The 18,744-nt window shown below is 52.0% G+C and overlaps 1 protein-coding gene across 5 annotated transcripts in view; it reads right to left on the minus strand.

The window, feature by feature from the left end:
* MYO18A (myosin XVIIIA) overlaps positions 1–18,744 on the minus strand; it is a 100,702-nt gene that overhangs the window by 63,503 nt on the left and 18,455 nt on the right. The window lies entirely within an intron of this gene.

The raw sequence follows: 18,744 nt of genomic DNA on the forward strand, positions 1-18,744 counted from the left end.
TCCCCCACACCGCCAGCGACTGAGGAGGGTGGGGCTGGTGGGGCGGGGTGGGTGGGCCTTGGCCCTGCAGGCAGAGGAAACTGTGGGTGTCTGGCTGATGAGCAAGGGCTGCAGTGAGAGGCCAGTGCTCCACATGAAGAGAGCTAGTATTCCAGGGTGCCCAGACCAGGGCTGGGGACACCCAGGAGGCCGAAATGGGGGCTGGGAGCAGGTGGGAAGGAGCCAAGAGACAGCCCTTCTGAAGCTTTCTCAGACGCTGTCAGCTCTGCAGAATAAAGGAAACAGTTGTCGCCTCCCTCTTCCTCTCCAGGAAGAGCAAGGGTGGGGTGAGCGTGGGGGTGCGAAGAAGCCCGAACAGAGCTGTCACCTAACCAGGGCCCAGCAGTGGGTCTGGAGACCCTGGCCTGTCATCCTGGCTGCTCCAGTGAGCCCAGTAGGCCCTGTGAAGAGGCTGCTAAGCACTGCCCAAGAAGACCAAAGCCCAGCTCCACCTCCTACCTGCCACTCACTGTACCAGCCGTCAGGACCGGGCTCCCCAGGTGGTGCTAGTAGTAAAGAACCCGCCTGCCAATGCAGGAGATGTAAGAGACGTGAGTTCGATCCCTGGGTCGGGAAGATCCCCTGGAGGAGGCAGGGCAACCTACTCCAGTATTCTTGGCTGGAGAATTCCATGGACAGAGGAACCTGGCAGACTACAGTCCATTGGGTTGAAAAGAGCCGGACATGACTGAAGCGCTTTAGCACTCAAGCTCTGCTTTCTAGGGAGGGGGCGTCCCAGGTGGCTCAGTGGTAATGAACCTGCCTGCCGATGCAGGAGATCCAGATTTGATCCCTGGGTCAGGAAGATCCCTTGGAGAAGGAAATGGCAACTTACTCCAGTATTCTTGCCTGGGAAATCCCATGGACAGAGGAGCCTGGCGGGCTACAGTCCATGGGGTCCCAGAGTCGGACACGACTGAGCAACTAAACCACCACTGCTTCCTAGGGAATGGTATGTCCTCCTGAGAAGATGATCTGGCCCCTCAGGGACACATGCCATGTCACAGGTCTCTGCACCTCCAGGGCTTTCTTGACACAATGATGCCAACCTCGGCAGCACGCCGAAAACCCCTGTGGGACTTTAAAGATGCTGACACCTGTATCCCACCACTTCCTCCCAGTTTCTGATTTGATTGGTCTGGGAGGGCAGCCCGGACACTGGGATTTTGAAAAGCTCCCCAGGTGATTCCTACACGCAGCCACAGCTGAGAGTTGCTTGATTGGAGGGCCAACATAAGGCCTAGGGCAGAGGTGCCTGTTTGTTAAATCAATGAGAGAGTAGGTGAATGAAGGACTGAATGATTTATCTGTGCAACCATAGGCAGGTGACTTAAATTTCCGTCATCTGCAAAACAAGGATTAGGCTGAAACCTCAGTTGGTGAAATGACTTTGGTTTTCAAAATGTGGTCCCCAGCCTGGCAGGATCAACATCACCTAGGAACTTGTTAGAAATGTAAATTTTAGAGTTGCACCCCAGACCTACTGAATCAGAAACTCTGGATAGGCGACCCAGCATCTATGGTTTTAACTGCCCTCCAGGTGATTCTGAGAATCACTGCTTTAAAGGAATTGTTCACAGTGTACTGTGCTTAACTCAGTGAGACCTCCAGAGTCAGACTGTCTGGTTCAATCTTGGCTCCTCTATGCAGTAAACTACACAACTTAACTCTGTGCTTTCATTTCTTCACCTGTAAAATGGGGAGAAAAACAGTGCCTACCACATAGGTTTATTGCAGGGATTAAATGAAGTGGGACTTGCAAAGCCCATATGTTTTCAGTAAGTTTTAACAATTATTATCTATCTGTGATCATTAGGGGGAGAAAAGGGACATCACAAGCAAAATTTCCAGGTAACTGAAGTCTACCCCCTTTAAGGGTCAAAATAGTTTCTATTTTAAGTAGTTTTCTCAATTCTGTGACTACTTAAAAATCATAAAAATAAGAGACTTTTTATAGACTCTCAAAATGTCTTTAGTTAAAATACTCTGAAAGGGAAAGTGTTAGTCTCTCAGTTGCGTCCAACTCTTTGTGGCCCACCAGTCTCCTATGTCCATGGGATTCTCCAGGCTAGAACACTGGAGTGGGTTGTCATTCCTGTCTCCAGGGAATCTTCCCTTCTCCAGAGATGGTACCCGGGTCTCCTGCACTGGAGGCAGATTCTTTACTGTCTGAGGCACAGAAGTCATCGCAAATACCTTAAACTCTGTAAGCTCCTGACTTAAAACCTGGCTTCAGCCTCATCGATGCCCAGATCCACTCTCCGAGGGCACCAGGCCCGTCTCGGCACTGCAGCCAGCGTGAAGCCTCGCTCTAGCCCCGTGGCTTCCGACGCCCTTTGTGTCTGTCTGTGTATCTGCTGTTCGTTCGGTTCCTTTGTCCCCTACCTCTCCTGTCAACTCCGCCTGTCAGGTGCCCGTCTCCAGCAGTCTCACCTCCTTCTGACATGCTGTTTCTGCCAAAGGCTGTAAAACCTGATAACCAAGCCTGACAGAAGAGGCCAGAGCAGAACCAGTGGGATGTCGGCGAGCCTGCAGCCTCTGCTGGGAGTGAAGGGCCTGGGCTTTCACACACAGACTGGGTGTTCTCTATTGTGGCTGCGTGAGAACCTTCGGGGCTCCCCTCCCCTTCAGCAGGGTCCTGGAAGCTTCTGGGTGACTGAGGGTCACTTGATCTGCACAGTCTTGTTCTGACTTCCTAGTAACCACAGAGGCCCATCCACTCCGAGGTTCTGCTCTATTCTGTCTCTGCGATGCTTGGTGTTACAGACGGGGACCCTCTCGGAGCAGTTTCACTTCCCTTCGTGAGAAGGACGACCTCTTCATTCCGAGGGGGAGGCTGGGGCCCTGGCAGCCTGCTCAGCTTCACACATAACCACGGCTGGTCCCTCTGCGGCTCAACGCTCAGCGCTGTTACGGGGCCTGGTCCTTACACCTGCCCTACGGCTCTGGGGGGCCACACAATCACTCCCACAGCTAGCCAGACCACGCCGGGTGCCTCAAGTGCCTCCAAGACGGCACGCCAGGCTCTCGCTCTCTCAGACAAAACCGCAGGCCCTCATCAACCTCAGATCAACCTCTACTTCTGAAAGCCTCTCCACCAGCCTCTCCACCTTCCAACCCTCCCCATTTCTCCAAGTCCATCTCGAGTCCCACCTCCTTCACGAAGCCGTTCCTAAAACCCAAGGCCTGCATGATGCAGTAGTGCACAAACCGAATCTTAGCTCAGCCTCTTTTTTTTTTTTTTGCAGTCTGACCTAAGGGGAAGTTCCTTCTTCAACTTCCCACTTTTTTGCCTTATAGTATACTTATCTTATTGGGTTGCTGTGAGAATTGAAAAAAATAGTACGTGGAAAGCACCTAGGTCTGGCAAATTAGGTCTGGCAAATGGTCGATAGTGATTAAATTATTACTAAAAACTACAGCGTTCACTGTCTATACATAAATATTAATATCACCGCTCATGCATGGTGATTCTTGAATATACTCAGCACGGTGCTTAGTCACATACTTGGGAGTCACACATCACGTGGGGTTAGAGTCTCTAAAGTCAACATGTAAGACAAAAATAGAATATAGTCAAAATTACTCTTAAAAATCCCTTAACTTGCTCACAAAATACAGTACACATGCTTTTGTATATACCATCCTTATATGTGAAAGCATTATATACACAGTGAAGTAGACAAAATACAATGTTTATAATTTCAGACTACATGTAATACAGTTTCCTACACAACCACATGCAGGTATCCTCTGCTTTTTGAAAGTTTGCTTTATGCCACTTAGCTTTACAGAAGACCTACATTAGTCTCTGCTTCCGACAAGCAAAAGAAATCTGAAGAGGATGTTCGCTTTTACAGAAAAAAAATGCTATAAAAGCAAAAGCTGTGTCCAGCGTTGGTTTTGCAGCAAGCGTTTTAGAGGTAGCACACACCCTGGGCAACCCTGCCAAGCTCCTTCCCCAGGAACCACACTCAGCCTCTCAGCATCAAATCACCATAGCTTTGAACTGAATCTGTATCTGTGCTTTATGATTTGTGCTTTATGATTAGCAAAATGTGCCCTAAGGTAATTGCTTCTTCACTTTACACCACTTCATCTTCCAAAAGGTTTCATAGGAAAGCTCTACTTTTTGCACTGGTGTGTGTGTGTGGTGGGGTGCTGGTGAGCTGTATTTGAATTTATTGAATTTTAATGAGTGAATATATGCCATGACCAAACTGATATTTTGATGGTAATACATTTGTGTCATATGTTTAAGCATTCTTCTCTCCCTGGAGAACAAGAACATTTCCTACTTCCTTTAGAGACCATCCCACCCTCTAGAACTAGGCACATAGTAGGTGTTCAGTAAATACCCACTGGATTTAACCAACTGAACCAACTGATCTGAAAGGTAGTTGTGCAACTTGTTGTTTAGTTGCTACGTCGTTCCTAACTCTTTTGCAACCTTATGGACTATAGCCCTCCAGGATCCTCTGTCCGTGGGATTTCCCAGGCAAGAATACTGGAGTGGGTTGCCTTTTCCTTCTCCAGGGGATCTTCCCAGACCGGAGATTGAACCTGCATCTCCTGCATTGGCAGGAGGATTCCTTACTACTGAGCCACCAGGAAAGCCTACATGTGCCGTTAGCTGTGGAAAAAAGAATGAGGACCAAAGGAATTTCTAGACAGAGTAACAAGTTCAACTACCCTGCTCTCCCACATTGGTAGCGTTGGATGAGTGAACGGTCCTTGACTCTGTTTTGGGCACTGGGCCAGACAAAGCGGCAGAGCAGAGCTGGGGCAGGCTAGGCAGGAGGCTCTGAGGAGTAAGTGGTTTACTTGTGAAACTAGTATTGACATGTAATACCTCAAGATGAACACTGTGGGGAAGCACAATGCCTGTTTAGGGTTTTTTGTTTTTTTGTTTGTTTCATCCTCTAAGCACTAGACTGTGAATTTCTTGAGGCTGGTTTAGAGGGAGATAGTTTGTAAAACATTGAGACTGAGTTTCTAATTAACGTATTAATGAAAGAATACTGCTCTGACCCCATTTGTCTTTGTCATCCCCTTTTAATCAGAACTCAAAAAAAGAAAAAGGCTATAAGCACTGTCTCCATAAATGGATACTAACTGTGTTGTATCCATTGTATTATTACTAATTACAAGTTATAAAATGTCACTAATAGGACTCTTGGCCTGCCCCCTGGCACTACTGGTAAAGAACACACCTGCCAATGCAAGAGATGTAAGAGAGGTGGGTTTGATCCCTGGGTCAGGAAGATCCCCTGGAGGAGGGTATTGCAACCCACTCCAGTATTCTTGCATGTAGCCCACTGTGGGCTACAGTCCATAGGGTCTCAAAGAGTCGGACACGACTGAAGTGACCTAGCATGCAATGTGAAAGTGAAAGTCTCTATACATGGACTGTATAGTCCATGGAATTCTCTAGGCCAGAATACTGGAGTGGGTAGCCTTTCCCTTCTCCAGGGGATCTTCCCGACCCAGGGATTGAACCAAGGTTGACCATGTTGCAGGTGGATTCTTGATCCACTGAGCCACCAGGGAAGCCCAAGAATACTGGAGTGGGTAGCCTATCCCTTCTCAGGGGATCTTTCCACCCGGGAATTGAGCCAGGGTCTCCTGTATTGCAGGCAGATTCTTTACCAACTGAGTTATGAGGGAAGCATGCAATAGAACTCTTTATTTAGGGAAGTTGGGGCAAGTCCTGTTTCCAGCACTCAGCTCTGTTGGCTGGGGAGGGCCTGGAGCATTTCTGCTCCCTGGGGTAGGAGACGCCTCACCAACAGACAAATGCATTCTCCAGGGTGATCAGTTCAAAGGTTTCTCAGTACTTGTGACTTTCCTCTTTTGGGAAGGATTATCCTTTATTACCAGTGTGTGTGTATAACAAACATCTTCTCGCCTATTAAAAAACAGTGTAAGGGTGTTAGTAGTGACTGTACCCTTTGAGATACTAAGGGTTTTTTTTTTTTTTTTTTTTTTAAATTTTGTTGGGCATCGATAACCAGTGGAGCGCAACAGACCTCCTTGAAGAAGCCTAGGGATGGCAGCCGGGAGGGGAGGAGGGCTAGAGGAAACCTGCTGAGACCCAGGGTGCACACCCAGGGCTGGGCAGATAATCCTGCCTAGGAGGTGGCTAGGGGCCCAGTCAGCCTTGGCCCCGCCCCCAACCCCTGAGGCCTACGCTTCCTGGCCCCGCCCGCTCGCCGCCAGCGCAAGGGCAGGATGGGGGGGCGGGGCCAGGTCGGCACATGCGCCTGGAATCCCGCGGTGCATCCGCCCTGTGTTGCTGCTAGAGCCCGGCAGAGGGCGGCCGCCTCCTTCTCAAGGGTCCGCCAGGGCCCAGGCAGTGGGATATCACCTCCTGGGGTCGCCCTCCCGGCCCCGCCCCCAAGAGGCGCCCCCTGGAGATGGCCTCTCCCTTCACCCCATGGGTACTTCGAGAAGAGGCTAGGACGAGCTCCGCGCAGACTTTGCGCTCGTCACTGCTCCATCCCTAGCCCAAAACAGTCCTCATGGATAGTAGGCATTCAAACGCTTACTGATGGAATAAAACGGATGAATGGGTGACTTCATGAATAAACAGAAGACTCCAGGGACGCCTTGAGCCTGTGTGGTGGGCTCAGTTCTGGGACAAGCAATCCAGAAGGGTCAGTGGGCTTGCCCCAGAGGTGGTCACTGAGGCTTGTGAAGTCGCTCAGTTGTGTCCCAACTCTTTGCGGCCCCATGGACTGTAGCCCCCCAGGCTCCTCTGTCCATGGATTTTTTCCAGGCAAGAATACTGGAGTGGGTTGCCATTTCCTTCTCCAGGGGATCTTCCCGACCCAGGGATCAAACTTGGGTCTACCACAACGCAGGCAGACTCTTTACCAGCTGAGCCACCAGGGAATCCCACTAAGGCTTAGGGTCCCCCAAGTCCCGGCCTCTGCATACCCAAAGGTTTGCTCAGAGCCTGTGGACCCCGTACCATCTCATGGGCACAGAGCCCAGGCAGGGAAGTCTGGGCTTGTCCTCTCTGACAAGACCAGGAGTACATTTCCTCGAAGTCAGGTCCTGGCTGCCGGCAGGGACCACCTGACTGGTGGCTCCATTCGGCCTGCTGCTCCCTGAGGACTCTCAGCTGCTGGGGATTTCCTCATGGCCCCTGGGGATTTCCAAACTGGCTCTGCTTGCCAAGCTCCCACAAGGTCCAAAGCCAAGGGCCAGCCTTGAGGATGATTTCCCAACATCCTCCACACTCCTGCCCCAAATTCCACCAAGACTTGCGGCACTAGTAAATGCATAACACAATATTCCCATCCCTGCCCCCTCTGAGAGACAGGAGCTGATAAGCATAATGAAGAACTGTTCTCTTTTTCACATAATCAACAGCTCTTCTCTATGTGCACAGGAGAAAAAAAAGGAAACCCAGTTTAAGGGTCAGACACACCAGTTTAAATAAAATATTAGTGAGGTCTCCTGGGGTGTGAGCTGGAAGCCTGCGCTATTTATTCTCAAAGTCAGAGCCGTTCTTTCAGCTAAACCTCAGTGTCTTCCAAACACTGGACATTCAATAAATGTTTGAGGACCTATGTGTTCACCTTTGGGGACCTCTATTGGGCCTGTTGCTAGAACCCTTTGAAGTCAAAATAAAGCACAGATCCAAACTCCATAGAAGCAGGAAGGAAGATGCAAAAGCTTCTACTTTTTCTACCAACCTACCACCTCCACGTTAAGAGCCCTGGCCAAATCCACTGGGGCATGTGAGTGCCTGTGTGTTACCAGGCTGGGCAGAAAACATGCTTGGTGAGCTGGGGAAGCGCTACCACAGTTGTGGTGGCACACGGCCAGGACCTGTTGGCCCTGGGGCATCAGGATTCCTGAGCTGGTGAAGTGTAGAAATTGCCCAAGAGGACAAGCCCTCCTTCCTGGGAGGAAGGGAAAACAACCCCCGCCCAGACTCACCACAGGGGCTGCAAGAGGAGACAAGCTTCCAGACCACTCTACCATCTCTTCCTGAATGAGCTATCTAGAGATGCCCTATTCAACATGGCAGCCATTAGTTAAGTGTGGCTATTTAAACTGAAACAAAGGAATGCTTCTGATTAAATTAAAAATCAAATAAAGTTTAAAATTCAGTTCTTAGTCACACTGGCCACATTTCAAGTAGGCACTAACCACGTGTGGCTAATGGCTACCAAGCTGGAAAGCAAAGACGATAGAACAGTTATCACTCTGCAGAACTTTCTACTGGGGAGGTCTGGTCCAGAGGATCCCTGTTCAGCTTGTCCTTGACAAAGTCTTTGTCGTCCCTGACAAAGACTCCTTCAGGCATTGTCCCTGACCCCCTGCTGTTCTCTCCCACCCCTGACCCAGAGTCAGCTTAGACTCCTGTCCCCATGTGCTTTGCCTTGACCTCCAGGCTTCAGAGAGAAGTGGAGGAAGGGATGGTAGCCACAATTGAACCCCCAGCCTGGAAGCAGAAGCCAGATGCCAAGGGGCTGAAAAGGAAAGGCTGAATGGAAGCCAGCCCCCACCCCAAGGCATCCCAGGCCTGGGAGAAAGCCCCTCAGTGCCACACAATCGTTCCTTGTTTCTGCAGAGTCTCTGGACCATGCACGGGTAAGACATCTGGAATGTAGTGGCCTGAGGGCTTCCCCACATCACCGGCTGCTGGACTCGTCTGATGTTAGTGCTCCCAGAAGGAGAATTGCCAGCAGAACCCTGAACTCTTGAGGGCAAATAAGGCAATGAAGTCTTGTACTGAGCAGAAAGCCAGGAGGTCTGCCCTGGAGTAGTGGGGACCACGGCTGGACACCTCCCTGCAATGCCATCTGGATAAAGCTAATGAGGAGGGGCGGGAGGAGGACAGAGTGGAGAGAGGACTCTGGGGCACGCTCATCATGCTAGAGAGGCTCCAACAAGCTCCCTCAGGAGAACAGGCAACAAGGCATGGATCTACTGCTACCACATTCTATCACAGGCACTTCACTTGAAAAGTTTTGCAACAGTAGCTAGAAAATTCAAGGTGTGAGTGCGTGGGCAAACTCCTATGTGTGTAGGAAGGAGCAGAGAGCAGACCCAGGAACTGGTGGGTCAGGGCTGCCTCTCTGTTCTGTGCCACAATACTTTTTTTTTTTTTTAAATATGTATTTATTTGGCTGTGCCTGGTCTTAGTTGGAGCACATGATATCTTCATTGCCACACTGTGGCATGCAGGATCGTTAGTTGTGGCATGTGGGATCTTGTTCCTTGACGAGGGATCGAACCCGGGCCCCCTTGTCCAGTGGTGAAGGACGCATATAGCCTTCGCCACTGGACCACCTGAGAAGTCCCATATGCCTCAATTCCTGTTAGCCCTAATCCACATGGGCTGTCAGAGGCAAGGCAGGTGTAAAGAAATACATTGAGTTGTAAAGAGACCACAAAAAAGTAGAGTTTGTTTGTTCAACTGAAAAACAAATAGGTAGAAAGAAGCCTGGCCTTGGAAAGGTACTGGTATCAGCCAAGAATTTGACTGGAAGAAGTCACAGGAAAAGGATCAGAGCTTCAAAAGCTGGCAGCAAACTACAGATGACAGTGGATGCTCAGGGCAAAGCAATCCCACTCTGAGGCTACTCTGTGGCCCCGAGTAAGCGTGGGGTCCCGCCTGGACCTTATTTCCCTATCTCCGCCTGGAAGAGCTGACTCATTGGAAGAGACCCTGATGTTGGGAAAGACTGACAGCAGGAGGAGAAAGGGACGACAGAGGGTGAGATGGTTGGATGGCATCACCCACTCAATGGACATGAGTTTGAGCAAGCTCTGGGAGATGGTAAAGGACAGGGAAGCCCAGCATGCTGCAGTTCACGGGGTTGCAAAGAGTTGGACACGACTGAGCAACTGAACACCAACCACCTGGAAGCCCTCAGGGGCAAAAGCATCATCCTGAGAAGCGCAAACCCCTCCCCCGACCTGCCATGAGCCGAGCTGAGCTGTTAACAGACTGTGGCATCCCTGTGGGCAGATGGCCCATCGAGCTCCCAGGTATCAAGAGCTTCTCAGCCGTCAGAGACAGATGATAATGACGTGACACTGTTCTGAGCGACTTGTATTAATTCATTCATCCTCAAAACAGCCTTATGAGGAGAGTACTATTATTCTTATTTTACAGATGAGGAAATGAGGCACAGAGAAATTAATTTGCCCAGGGTTTCCCAGTGAGGCTTCCCTGATGGCTCAACAGTAAACAATCCACCTGCAATGCAGGAGATGCAGGTTCAGTCCCTGGGTTGGGAAGATTCCCTGGAGGAGGAAATGGCGACCCACTCCAGTACTCTTGCTTGGGAAATCCCATGGACAGAGAAGCCTGGTGGGCTACAGTCCATGAGGTCACGAAGAGTCAGACAGGACTGAGCACGTACACCTAGTAAGCAGCAGGGCCAGGATTCAAACCCAGGCAGTCGGCTCCAGAGTCCGTACTGTGCCCGGTACCAATGTGTTAACAACACACACAATCACATACAACTCTCTATGTGTGGGCCCTTCTGCCCACGCCGCCCTCCCCCAAATGAGCTGAAAGCAGTTCTTGCAGCCAAAACCAGCCCTCCTAACCAACTTCAGATCTGCCAAGCATCTGTTCCTACAGAACAGTAAGAGCTGCAGTTTGGAGATTTTGAAGAGAACGGGTGGGGAGGGAGGATGGGAGACTCTTTACAGCAGGGGCTCCTCCTTTCAGAGGCATAGAAAGAGACCTCAAAACCAGTAGTCTAAGGAAGACACAGGGGTTGGGTGGGGAACCTAGGGCCCTGATTAAAAAACAGGAAAACTGTGCCACCTTCTGCCCCAGAAACCAAGTCCTCTGGTTTGAGGCCAGCCTGCCTCTGCACAGAGAAGGTGACGGCTGGTTAGAAGGACTCATGGCAAAAATGCTTTGGAAGGGTCTGGGTAAAAAGGACAACCCAGACTAAATTCTGCTGTGAGTGTGTGTATATGTGTGTGTGTGTGTGTGTGTGTACAAGCTAGTGTGTGTGTGTGTGTGTGTGTGTGTGTGTGTGTGTGTGTGTACAAGCCATTTCCAAGCTCGGTGTCCCGTCACAAAACCTGATTCTTCTCCCCAAGTCAGGGCCAAGTAATGATGGGTGCGGGGAGTGAAACCGCCCTGCCCAGGCAAACAGATGCCTTCCTGAGAGGCATGTGGGCAGGCATCCGTGGACCTGGGCAGCGTGGTTTACCTCCCACAATGCAGGCTGAGGGCATTTTGCCAAGCGAGGTGTTCAGGCTGGTACCCCTCACCTTCTCCAAACCTAGCCTCATTCCTGCCTGCCACCCCCAACCTCGCCTAGATAAGAACCTCCTGTCACTGTCCAGAAATCCTGAAGCCAGAATCAGGCTCACCGGGGACTGCCAGAGAAAGTGGGGGCTCCGCCAGGCAAGGCCAAGCAAAAGGGGAATAAGGATGTTTGCTGGCCACTGGATTCCAGGAAGACAGCCCACAGCCGCCCCCGCCCCCCAGGCTCTTCAGGCGGGGTGCCCAGTTTGCCTCTTGCCTCTATTGATCTTGATGCACCGCCAAGTGAGTGGGGCCTTGACCTCACCCTGTGCCCATGTCCTTTAGGTAACCTAGGCCGCCTGCAGAGGAGGAGGCAAGGCTGCGGCAGGCCCAGTGCAGGCTGGGTCCCCTGTGCCCGCGGTGCCAGGCACACAGGCTCCAGGGGAGAGAGAAGATGCCAGCCCACCCGGAGAGGAAATCTCTCACTGCCCCAAAGCCGGTGCCTCTGCAGGCAGCTCCACAACCAAACCAGCACACAGAGGAGGGAGCTGGGGGTGGGGTGGGGAGGACACGGCCACCGGTAGAACTAACGAGGGCATTGTATCAGACCCCTCCCATCGCTTTGTCCCTGGAAGTCTCCTCGGGACTCTCCAGACACTTTCCCTTGATGGGATGGGGCTGGGTGTGAAACCGGGTGTCACAGACAGCCATGACCGTCTTGTGCCGCCTGACGAGTGCTGTCACTGCTTGGCCTCCGGCCCGCGCCACTCCGGGCTGAGATCTATCTTTTCGCAGATGTCTTCTGTTCTAGAGAAAGCACTGGCTTCTTGATCCCAGGGATGATGTCATCAGCCTTTCTTCTCCCCAGAACCAAGCACCCCCCAGGGTAACGGGGCTCAGGTACTCCTCAAGGTTTCCCGATGTCCCACCCTGACTGTCCCAGGGCTCCGGGCGCTGGTACCCAGTCTTCCCGATAGCCCAGAGCCAGGCCCATCCCCGGTCCACCTTGCCTCCAGCCCTCCTCTGCCCAGTGCCAGGGGCAGCCTCATAGTCATGCTGACAGAGAAGGGAGCCCAAGAAGTGCCTGGGAGAGACCCCTGCTCCCTGTGGGTACCCGCTTACCCTAGGGCCTGTCAGTGAGAGAAGCTGGTGGGGAAGGAAGGAAGTGAGTCAGCTCCTTGCAGAAATGGGAGTGGGAGGGAGGAGCCAGCAAAACTGAGATCAGAGGGCAGAGGGGCTGGAAAGGTCACTAAGAAAGGGAACCAGGCCCTGGATGTAGCTATGGGGACCCTGCGAGGTGGAGGAGAGATACAGGTGATAAACTCAGCAATGCTACCTCATGCAAAGGCTGGTGGTCCCTAGAGGCCAGAGAACCTGGGTCTGAGCAGATGCAGCCCCACCTGAGGATGGAATTCGAGGCGGCACCTCTTCCTGATGCATGCGCCGACTGGAGGAAGTGAGGGCTTGGAGGATAAGACCAGCCATGTTCTTGCCTTGCTGAGGTGAGGTCTCTGGTCCCCAAGACCTCCCACCGCTTCTCCAGGAGCCCGGCTGTCCCCTCGCTGGGCCCCCCTTGCATCTCCCAGAGAGGATGGGAACCAAGTCCGGGCCCCAAGCGCAGAGCAGTTGGGGCTGTCCCACCTCTGCCTGCACCCCCCCAACCAGTCTCTCCGGTAGCCCCTGCCCACGGGGGAGCTGTCCCCAGGCTCCAGCTGGAATCTGTCGCCCTGACTGGGAAAAATCCTTGCTGTGAACATTCCCAGCCTGCCAACATTCCAGCACTCAGGCAGCCCAGGGAAAGCAGAGGGGAAGAGGGCGCCCTGTGCCCTGGCCAGGCCACGCTCCACCCCCTCAGAGACCTGCAGCCACTAAGACAGGCACATTCCTCCCAGGTCCCCTGGGCCGGACACCGTGTGACCCCATGTGACCCCAAATCTGCTTCTCACCCACGCTCGGTGCCTCCTTGGGCAGGCTGTCCCAGTGACCCTCCTCCCAGAGCCCCCTCCCAGGCCCCTGCTCCTGGCTGTCTAGTCCCATCTCGCCTCCACTCCTGCGAGGGACACTGAGCATCCAAGCACAGAGCAGATGAGTCGCTGGGGACGGGCAGCAGGGAGGATTCTAGAAGACCCAAACTGCGCTGAACAAGGAAACCAGTTTCTGACTCGAGAACCATCTTCTTTCCTTCAACGAAATATCCACCCCTCTCAAGCGCTCCAGCATGGCAGAAATGAGAACAAATTCATTACAATCCTGATGGAGGCTGTGAAGGAGAAGGAGGGCAATGTAGACCTGATGTGGTCTGAGAGGACCAGGGAAGGTTTCCCTCAGGAAATGATATTCAAACCAGGGCCCGTGTGTATGTATGAATATACGGGGGTGGACGGGAAAAAGCACTATAGACAAAAGAAACAGCCGGGACTCGACAGTAGAAGCCAGTGAGAACGCTGAGTTGCACGCCCGCCACCTGCCAGGCACTGTGCCGGGCTGTGGTCCTCCTCACCTTTGTCCCACAGGGCACGCTAGAAAACAACATGCTCACTCCTGTATAAAATAAGAGGACCTGCTCCTGGTCAGAGGCGACATTCTGGGATCTTGCTACCCTAAGGGCTACAGAGGTCAGTACCAGCATGTCAGTGAGAGCCAAAAAGGTGAGGGGGCAATGGGCCTGGCCTCCAGGATCTAGCAGCAGCAGACGTATAAGGGGCAAATGAACACCCCTCCCCTACTTCAGGGGACCGAACCCAAAGGCTGCCAAAACACTTCTCTTCCCATGGCTTCCCTCAGGCTTTCCAGTACCTCTCCCAGCTCCCACAAGGTTAAATCCCAGGACTTCCCCAGTGGTCCAGTGGTTAAGACTTCACCTTCCAATGCAGGGGGCACGGGTTCGATTCCTGGTCAGGAAGCTAAGATCCCACACTAGTCAGCACCCAAAAACCAAAACATAAGACAGAAACAATATTGTAGCAAACTCAATAAAGACTTTTAAAATGGTCCACATCAGAAAAAAAAAAAAAAGATTGAATCCTGCCTGCTGCCCCTTGGGCTCGCTTCCTCAGGTGGATCCTCCAGAGAGGCTGAGAGCAACAGTCACACCCTTCTGTAGCATCCACACAGCATGAGTGGCCAGTCACCCCCCTGGCTCCCCCTTTCCTTCTGGAGAAGAGGCTTCTAGGGACCTGGGAGCAGGAACCAGAAGGCCCAGGCCTGGGCTGGGCAGTGAATGTATAAGGATACCCAGAGACTGCCTTCCTCTACCTTATGTAGATGTATGGATATATACATGGATATATGGATACACAAGGCTTCCCTCGTGGCTCAGACAGTAAAGAATCTGCCTGCAATGCAGGAGACCCAGGGTTTCATCCTGGGAAGATCCCCTGGAGAAGGGAATGGCCACTCACTCCAGTATTCTTGCCTGGAGAATTCCATGGACAGAGGAGCCTGGCAGGCTGCATACAGTCCATAGGGTCGCAGAGAGTCAGACGTGACTGAGCAACTAACACACACATACGCCTGTGGATACACAGCTCTCCTATGTGGAGTGAAGGGCCAGGAGGTGTACCCTGAGTTCAAATCCTGACCAGGCACTTAGTAGCCATGAATCCATAGGCAACTTACCTAACCTGAACCTCTCTGTAATCCAATTTCCTCATCTGCAAAACAGAGATCATTATACTAGCTACTTCAAAGGGTTGCTGGGAAAATGTACTGAGTTCATATGTGGAAGACATCTAGAACAGCCTCTAATAGAAGCGGCGTGAACGCTAACCATGATCTTCAACCTCTCTACTCTTTTTCCTGCCCTTCCCTCAAAGCATTTCTATTCAGACTGAATCTTTACCAGATCAATTAAATACCACCTAGGGAGCCTGTCGGAAAAGGCAATGGCACCCCACTCCAGTACTCTTGCCTGGAAAATCCCATGGACGGAGGAGCCTGGTAGGCTGCAGTCCATGGGGTCACTAAGAGTCGGACACGACTGAGCGACTTCACTTTCATTTTTCACTTTCATGCATTGGAGAAGGAAATGGCAACCCACTCCAGTATTCTTGCCTGGAGAATCCCAGGGACGGGGGAGCCTGGTGGGCTGCCGTCTATGGGGTCGCATGGAGTCGGACAGGACTGAAGTGACTTAGCAGCAGCAGCAGCAGCAGCAGGGAGCCGGTGAGAGCTACACACTGTACTGGGTGCCACACAGAAGGCCAGGTGAACCCCCGACATTCTTTCCCGCCGCAGAGTTTGTGCAGAGTGGCCGGGAGAGCCAGGCCGGGGCAGAATGCCATGCCCTGATTCTGAGGAACATATGGTGGGAGGTGAAGGGAGCCAGAGCAGTGACCCAGGTCTAAGGAAATAGTTTCCCAACCCAACTAGAGCCAATGACTGAAAAAATAAGCTTTGCTAACACTGTCCCCTGTATTTAACAGAACAGAAGCTGCTGCCAAATACCACATGGGACTCGAGGGTTGGCTGGGGGCCCCCCAAACAGCACAGCAAGGGGTGGGGGACCATGATGACTCCACTCCTTGGCAGTGCCTGTCTGGCACGGTAGGTGCCCAGGGTGCTGCGGAGGCCTGGGGCACATTCGTACCCGCTGCCCAGACGGACAAAGGAGGCGCCAGGCAACCTGCCCAGGCAGCAGGGGAGCCCCCACCCCAACGGGTCACCGATCCCCACCCCCACAACGCTGCTCCCCACCCCAGGCTCCAGTGAGGAGAATCCAGCAGCTCGGGGTAGGGGGGCAGTGGGAGCCCTGCTGGCAGGCAGAACGCGTGCTTGTGGTTTCTGGGAAAGGCTGTAGAGATTTGCAGCATTTTTAAAATACTTGTGTTCCCACCCGCCACACACACACCCCCCCCTTCACCCCACTCCTCACCCACCTCCCCCCGTCTGGGTGTTTGCATATCTGGTATTTTCCAGAACCATTTCAATATAAATAAAAGAGATCAGAAGGGAGAGGAGGCCAAGGTGGTCTGGGGGATCAGGGTGGGCCGGAGGGGCACTGGCCAGGGCTGGAAGGGGCTGGAGCAGCCCACCTCCATCAAGGCCCTGCCCCTGCATCAGGGCTCCAAGCTGTGCCTGCGAAAACAACCAGTGACCATGACATGTCCCCACACCCAGGCCAATGCGGCCTGGGCGCTGTGCCCACCACCCACGGGCTGGGTGGCCAGGGCACTCTGGGGCTGTCATTCATCTAGCATCTCCCTGGGGAAAAGGCAGACCGGACCTCTGAAGACAGGAGGGAGACCTAGCAGAATGGAAATGACCTTGTCCACCACACTATTCTGCTGGTCCCAGGCACCCAACTAATCCAGGACAGACAACTCCCCAAAATGCTCCCAAAGACCTTTTGTTCACCAGGTCATGCATCCTTGAACCTACCCACCTGCCTTTCACATAACCAAAAGGACATAGTTTCAGTTCCACCCTGAGCCCCCAAACCAGGCTCTCCCAGACTCTGATTCCAGGAACTTTGGCATAAAATGAAGTGAAAATGTCCTGGAGTAGCAGTAGGAACAGGGCATTCTAGAACACTGAACTCAGGCAATACCCCACCACCCCACCACCAGCAGAAGCCCCTGGGAAAGACTGTTGCCCGGAAGCCAGCCTGGCAGACCAGGAAGCAGCAGTTTCAAGTCTCCCCTTGGAATCTTTTGGGCCCCACTGCTGATAGCACCCAGGGGTCCTTGGGACCAGGATGAGGAGGCTCACGCTGTTTCTTCCCAGGGCCTCCATTATAGCCTTCTCCCAAATGCAGACAACCCTGCCTGGCCAGTCCCCTGCAAGGCCACTGAGGACCACGCCTGCAGGTCTGAGAAGCCTGGCTCTAAAATGCTGGAAAAAGCAAGAGAGCACCCAGTGTCCCATCTCTCCCACCAGTGGGCTGTCTTTAAGAATAGAGCTTCAAAGAAAGAGTTTGGACAAAAGTGTTAGGAGTCCTATTGGAAAGAAAACCTTATCAGGAGCAAGAATGGGAGAGCACTAGAATGGATTGATTAACACAAGTAGCATGTTTGTGTGGGCTCAGTCATGTCTGACTCTTTGAGACCCCATGGACTGTAGCCCGCCAGGCTCCTCTGTCCATGGGGATTCTCCAGGCAAGAATACTGGAGTGGGTTGCCATGCCCTCCTCCAGTTGGCACTTTCCCAACCCAGGGATCAAACCCAGGTCTCTCACACTGCAGGCAGATTCTTTACTGTCTGAGCCACCAGGGAAGCCCATGAATACTGGAGTGGGTAGCCTATCCCTTCTCCAGGGGAACTTCCCAACCCAGGAATTGGACTGGGGTCTCCTGCATTGCAGGCAGATTCTTTAGCAGCTGAGCTACTAGGGAAGCCCCTCATTAACACAGAGGCTGTAAAACTGCCTTCCATGGATGGTATTAGAGACTAGGCAGAGGGAAGGGAACTAATCTCCTTGAGCGTTTACTACTGCTAAAGTCAGCACAAGCTGGAATCAAGACTGCTGGGAGAAATATCAATAACCTCAGATATGCAGATGACACCACCCTTATGGCAGAAAGTGAAGAACTAAAGAGCCTCTTGAAAGTGAAAGAGGAAAAAAAAAAAAAGAAAGTGAAAGAGGAAAGTGAAAAGTTGGCTTAAAGCTCAACATTCAGAAAACTAAGATCATGGCATCCGGTCCCATCACTTCATGGCAAATAGATGGGGAAACAGTGGCTGACTTTATTTTTTGGGGCTCCAGAATCACTGCAGATGGTGATTACAGCCATGAAATTAAAAGACGCTTACTCCCTGGAAGGAAAGTTATGACCAACCTAGACAGCATATTAAAAAGCAGAGACATTACTTTGTCAACACAGGTCCATCTAGTCAAGGCTATGGTTTTTCCAGTAGTCATGTATGGATGTGAGAGTTGGACTATAAAGAAAGATGAGCACCAAAGAGTTGATGCTTTTGAACTGTGGTGTTGGAGAAGACTCTTGAGAGTCCCTTGGACTGCAAGGAGATCCAACCAGTCCATCCTAAAGGAGATCAGTCCTGGGAGTTCATTGGAAGGACTGATGTTGAAGCTGAAACTCCAATACTTTGGCCACCTGATGATAAGAGCTGACTCATTTGAGAAGACCCTGATGCTGGAAAAGATTGAGGGCAGGAGGAGAAGCGGACGACAGAGGATGAGATGGTTGGATGGCATCATCAACTCAATGGACATGGGTTTGGGTAGACTCCAGGAGCTGGTGATGGACAGAGAGGCCTGGCGTGCTGCGGTTCATGGGGTCGCAGAGTCGGACACAACTGAGCGACTGAACTGAACTGAACTGAAAGTCTAATAAGTGACATCATCTAATATACAAACATGTTTATCTTAAATAAAGGCCCACAGAGCATGGTATGCAGAATAAAAAACAAGTCTCCAGTCTTATTCTCCTTCTCAGAGAAAACTGTAGTTAGTTGGACATGCATACTTCTCTGAGTTAGTCTTCTCAAATTCTGGGAGGAAAGAATAG

This window comes from Dama dama, chromosome 5 (genome assembly GCF_033118175.1).
Source record: "Dama dama isolate Ldn47 chromosome 5, ASM3311817v1, whole genome shotgun sequence".
Lineage (NCBI taxonomy): Eukaryota > Metazoa > Chordata > Mammalia > Artiodactyla > Cervidae > Dama > Dama dama.